The sequence below is a fragment of the Manacus candei genome, unplaced genomic scaffold (assembly GCF_025592945.1).
Source record: "Manacus candei isolate 608988 ecotype Guabito, Panama unplaced genomic scaffold, ASM2559294v1 h1tg000072l, whole genome shotgun sequence".
In the NCBI taxonomy this organism is placed as follows: Eukaryota; Metazoa; Chordata; class Aves; order Passeriformes; family Pipridae; genus Manacus; species Manacus candei.
The window spans coordinates 2,695,180-2,701,179 of NW_026138120.1; positions in this window are offsets into that span (position 1 = coordinate 2,695,180).

Below are 6,000 nucleotides of genomic sequence, written 5' to 3' on the forward strand. Positions count from 1 at the left end.
GCATATAACTAGAGGTTATTTTTGGATTTTGTTTGAAGAAGTGAATCTTGAACTCCAGTCAGCTCCAAAATACACTGCACTAGTCCACACGACACTTTGAAACTGAAAAATTCTTGGTTTTGTTCAGATTTTGACCTTTTCCATTTTTTTACAGCATTTCAAAGAATTTGGGATTTCAGTGTCAATCCTCTATTTGCTTACCTTCTATACAGACTCTTTTATACACTTTTATATGTTCCACCTATAAGCAGTGCTCTGATCCTGCAATAGGTTGAAGCAAGTAAAGCCTTGGGTACGCGCAGCTTTCTGCGTAAGAAAATTAGTATAACATAATAGCTAGGTGTAAGGATTAGACTGAGGATCACATTACAGGATTAGGGCAAATATACATGCAATGGATTCCGTAGGAAATGACCAGCCCTGCAGTAGAGGTAGCCTCAGAGTCCTATTTATAGTATAATCCACTCCCTAGTCAGGTTGAATTAATATCCTTATCCTTTTTGCATATACTAGTTGGCATATTCTTGGTACAATTTTCAAGACTAATCTTTTATCTAGGATGGCATTTGCTGTTACAGTGCAGTTTAAAACTCAGTACAGAATTTGTGTCAGCACTTTTTGTCCCACAAAAGGCTAAATTAAAGTATTAAAACATAGATAATGCAGCCATTGTCCTGAAAAAACTCAGAGCTTCTTCCAGCCTCATAATAGATGAGCACACTAAAATCCATGAACACTTTATATGCATTTTTTTGAGACAGAAAAAATGCCATAGAAAAGGTTTCCCAACCATGGAAAAGGTTTTCCAGCTGTGTTCTTCCGAAACACATTTATTTTCCAAGAACTAGCACTTTATTCTTCTTCTTGGACTAAAAACCTCTTCAGATTAAGGTTTGAGTTAAAATAATTTGTTTCACACTAAGGGACAGAAACCTGTGATCACCTTCATGTATTTGATCTAGCATCAAAGACAGAGGTGAGAATCATTCTATCTTTAGCAACTTAGTGGGATCAAGTAATGCGGAATCAATTCCAGAGTGAGCTGAAATATGCATCTTGACATTCAAGATTTGCACAGAATTCATTTTCCTACCTTTTTTCTAGTTAAGTTGGTCTACCGGGTTATCCATAGGAAATGTCAAAAGCCTTACAAAAATAAGCATCACAACTTTACTCAAGTGAATTAAGACATATTGACATTATGAACAGGTCTTTATATATATCCCCAATATCACCTGTCAGAAGATGAACAACAACAATTAAGAGCTAGATATTTTGAATCTTTTCATCGAATTTGTTTGAAGCCATATATACATGTAAACATGTAGGCGCAGTTTATGCTTTGGATTTTATCTGAATGATATTAGCTCACAATTCCCCCAAGTAAATTTAAAATTACCAAAATACACTTTCCAAATAAAATTCTGGGTTCCTGTAATCCAAACATTTGTTATTTCATTAGAATTTAAGTCAGATATTTACTAGACAGGCTAACAAACAGATAGTATCTATGTTCAGTAAATAGTTGGATAGATATTTTTACAGCTAGAACATTATAGAGCTTATTGGCCCGAGTGGAGAATAATCACTCACAGTAGTTTTAATTTGTTGTATTCTTTTAGCAGCTGAGAGAAACATTTGCTATTTTCTCCTTTATGCTTAAAGTTAACAGCATTTGTTTTTATTTTATGATAAACTATATGGAGGATGAACACTTGGACAACTTGTAAAGAACCAAAATATGATCATAACTATTGCACAAACTAGGGTCTAGGAGGTTTGTTTTATTTACAAGAATAAAGGAATTATTACAAAAAACAATAAGTGAACAATCTATGAAAACGCCTGCTGAAAAATCCAAGGATTGTACTGATATAATATATGGTAAACAAGAAAAAAAAAAGAATTTGGCAATCAGCAGGCCAAAGTTACTTATTAGATAAGTAAAATGAGAGTCCTATTGGCTTATTCTATCTCTTTTGTTTGATCCCCATTATGGCAGCTGAAGCTCATTTTCTCAGTGGGAATACAAGACCCCATGAACATACATCCCTCATACGCTCCAAAGTCACAGCTCTAACAGTGTGAGAGCTTGTTCTCCAAATTCTCGTCTTCACAACTCCTTTTTCATTTCTGCCTGCCCAGTGATCCTAAGACCAAATGTCTTTATCCCCCTTTGGGATAAAACAAAAGAGCTCACCTACCTCTGACAAGGCCTAGGAGTGGCATGCCCAATAAGGTCTCCAAGATAGGGCAGTGGCACAATTTTTGGAGCAAATATCATCCCAGAGTACCTGCTTGTGACCAACTAGTTACTTGTATGAAGAACTTGATTCCTCCTCCCTCCCCTCATTCCAGCTACATTTTCCTTTACTTCTCTATGCTTCCATTTTTATTTCAAAGTCTAAATTGTCATCCAGAACGGCCTACCTATCTAAAGAATGAATTCTGTCCTCTTTGGCAAGACAGCTGTTGTTCTCAGATTTATTGCAAAAACTTTCGACTAATCCTGTTGTTCTTCACAAACATTTAATTTCAAAACACTGAATGCCTTTTCCAAATTCAGGATATTTATATATTTGAGTACCCTGGAATGGATATTCTACATTTGCTACAGCTGCTAAATATTGATGTCCTTCTCTTGAAAGTCTGTCTCATTCAACTTCACATACTAACAAGATCATGGTAATAGCTCTGATATTTGGACCTCTTATCCTACCTAAAATGGCACAAAATGTAAGATTGCATTTGGACTTTCACATCCTTTAAACCAAAACAGAGAACACTATGACATTTCACATTAGTTTTACCTTCTTATTTTCTTACTTTGAAGAAGACATGCAATAATTTTTTGCAATTTACTTTTTCTAACCTTTGGACAATATGTATCTTTACTAAAGCTTATTGTGACTAATAGGAGAGAATTACGAGAATTATAGGAGAGAATCTCCTTATGTTGCTCTTTATTGACTAAAATACAGTGCGAGAATCAGCTTCAGCCTGTTCATACTTCGATTAAGTTCAGGTAAAACACTGAGTTCAAGATACTAATAATTAAAGATCAAATTTACACAGGCTTTTAGGTGCTTAAAGAAAAAGGCAGGAAATGTACAGGATTTTCAGAAATGTTTAATTGCTTTGTGTAATTTTGCCTCATGGGGATCACCTCATTTTTTTTCTGTAAATCCCAGTGGACATGTGACAAGATGCTCTCACTTTCTCTTCCCCTGTACGTGAAGGAAATTATTTATAGCCACCAGGACTCCCACTCTCCTTCTCATGGATCTTGATATCTCCCCAGTCCCCCCATATCATAGTCATAATCATAATCATAATCATAATCATTCCCTCACCTTTGCTTATCCATCCCATTTTACAAAGATGAGTGAGGTGGTCTGCTCCCAGAAGCACCATCCAGGGCAAGTCTGAACAAGTCAGCAGACAGCAGAGACGAATGGTTAGAGTCAGGAACCTCTTCAGCCGTCTAGCAGCAACAGCTAAAAAGAGGATGCAGTCAGACCCTCACCACTTTGGAAGTCTGGCCGAAGTAATACATGATCTGAGCCCTTATTCTCCAGTATAATAATGTTACTAAAAGAGCAGCCTTACCACATGAAGCAATTTTAAAAGATTCTGGAAAGAATTACCTTAAAATATGCTTTGAAATATTAATTTGGACCAACTGCTTCCTCAGGTGAAAAGGTAAGCTAATGATCTGCTGATTGACATCAGTTACATTTTTCAGATAGTTTCAGACTATGGAAATGTGGTATAAGAGGTTGGAAATTAGTTTCACAGGTAGATGTGCCTCTGTTTCCGTAGATTAATTGGGTAATATGCCGCTCTGAATCTTATAACTAGCAAAAATTTATTCAAATTAATATTTTTACTGATTAGAGCTTGAGTTGCAGGAAGGTAGCTTGTATAGATATATTTTGGCCTGAACATTTCAATACAATGATACACATGGCTGTTGCAAGTATTCTGAATATAACTTGTACTAAAGTAAGTGCATGCTTTTTTTCTAAGCTCACTTTTCTAAAAAAGAACTTGGAATCAACGCTCTAGTACTGTGAGCACAAGCTTATGTTCTCCAGAGCTGATGCAGCAAAACACTTAAAACATATACTAATATAGGACTTGTAATATGCTTAACATTAAGCTCTGATTTAGTGAAATACTTTTAGTACTTCCTCCAGTGTATTTTGTAAGATAAGCATACTGAAGTTTTAAACTCTCAACATGCATTTTTTCAGGACTGTGGTCAATGTTTGCCTCCAGCCACAGCGTGACCTGGTTACTTATATGTTTGAAAGCTCTTGAATAGACAAAAAGTCTAGGTCTCTGCTGGTGTAATTGAACTGATGGCACTGGAGGTACAACACAGCTTCAATGGCTTTAAACATTGTACAACATACAAATTTTGTAAATTCTCAATGATTCTATTGCTGACACTGCAGGTGTCATGGACTCAGATCAAATGAACATTTAAAAATTTCGGTGGGCACTCAGAGCCAGTACCAAAGCCTAAAACTAATCAAACAAGCAAATAAATAAATAGGTATGCAGACTTGATTAATCCATTGACTTGGCTATAATTGATCTGGCTTTAAAAACTAATAAGTTTTAGATGTACATGGAATTACTTTTTTTTTTTTTTAGAGAAGAAGGATACATTTTTCTTAGCAGTTTTATTTAGGTACTGTTAACCTAACAATCCATTCCATTTCCTTTAGTACTTAAAAAATTTGTTTCAGCAACTGTTATGTAGCAGTTGAATTTGGCAAAAGATAAACACAATACTTCCAACTATGGTGTGAAAATAAAATTGACAGTAAAATTGGGGGTTTTTTTCCTCCCTTATATGCTTTGCATTTTGTCTCACAGCAATTTATTCCACAATTCCTTCATTAGTATTCTCACTTTTTATACAATCCACATATACTGAAATTCCCATATCCCATTTCTAACTATATTTTCTCCTATTTCCTAATTATATCGTGGATGGTAAATTAGTAAGAACTAAACATAAACAGGAAGATATTATTTTATTTGAGAAGTGCTGTTCCTATTCACCAAACACTTTATAACATTAGCAAGGCTTCATCTGCAATACAGTACAATGTATAACACAGTGTTAGTGTTTATTATTGAATACGTAAGTGATATATTTTGCAAAGACATCAGTAACGAAGCAGACTTTAGAGACAGTAACACCTAAGATGCATTGGCCCAAAGCCTATCACATTACTGTAGCACTTTCCTTTCAGAAATATAAGTACTGAGATGAAACTATGCCATAAAAAATTCTCTTATGAATCTGTCTCTCAATAGCTCAAATTCAGGTGGTTACATAAGTATATGAATGATGTTAGGCAAATGAGTTATTATAATGAAGTTAAATACACAACTCATATCAAACTAGTGTTTAAACACCTTTTATGTCTTTGTACATTTTCATGGAAGATTTAACAAGGCTTAAATCTTTTACCACTTATTAAAACAGAGCTGCTCTCACATGCAAAATCTAAGTGATCAGCTTAAAAAGAAAAGATTAGACAATAAACGAAATATTTTTTATTGAGCAGCCATGTGGGTTTGAATATTACAAAAGCTGCTTATTTGCATCACAAGGGGCAGATACACAACAATATTTAAGCACTGAGTATTCTTTCTTTTCAGCATGGTACAATTATCATATTAGAAAGAGAATGAGCAGCTGTTAGGTAAATCTGTCCTGGCACAAATCCATACAAATAAATACATATTAAAATAAAAGAGGGACCTCACCCAGTTCCTGTTACTAAGTTTCAAATATCACTTACTCCTAGTAGTTCCCATTCAAACTTGAGTGAGCACTAGTATTTCAAAGAGTACTCTTAGGGGTGCATGAGCAATTTATACTTAAATTCTACTGAGTTTCTATACACAAAAACCTCAGGGACTGGGGGTAAGGGGAAGGAAGTTAGCAAGCTTTTTCGAGGCTGCTAAAGGAGCCCT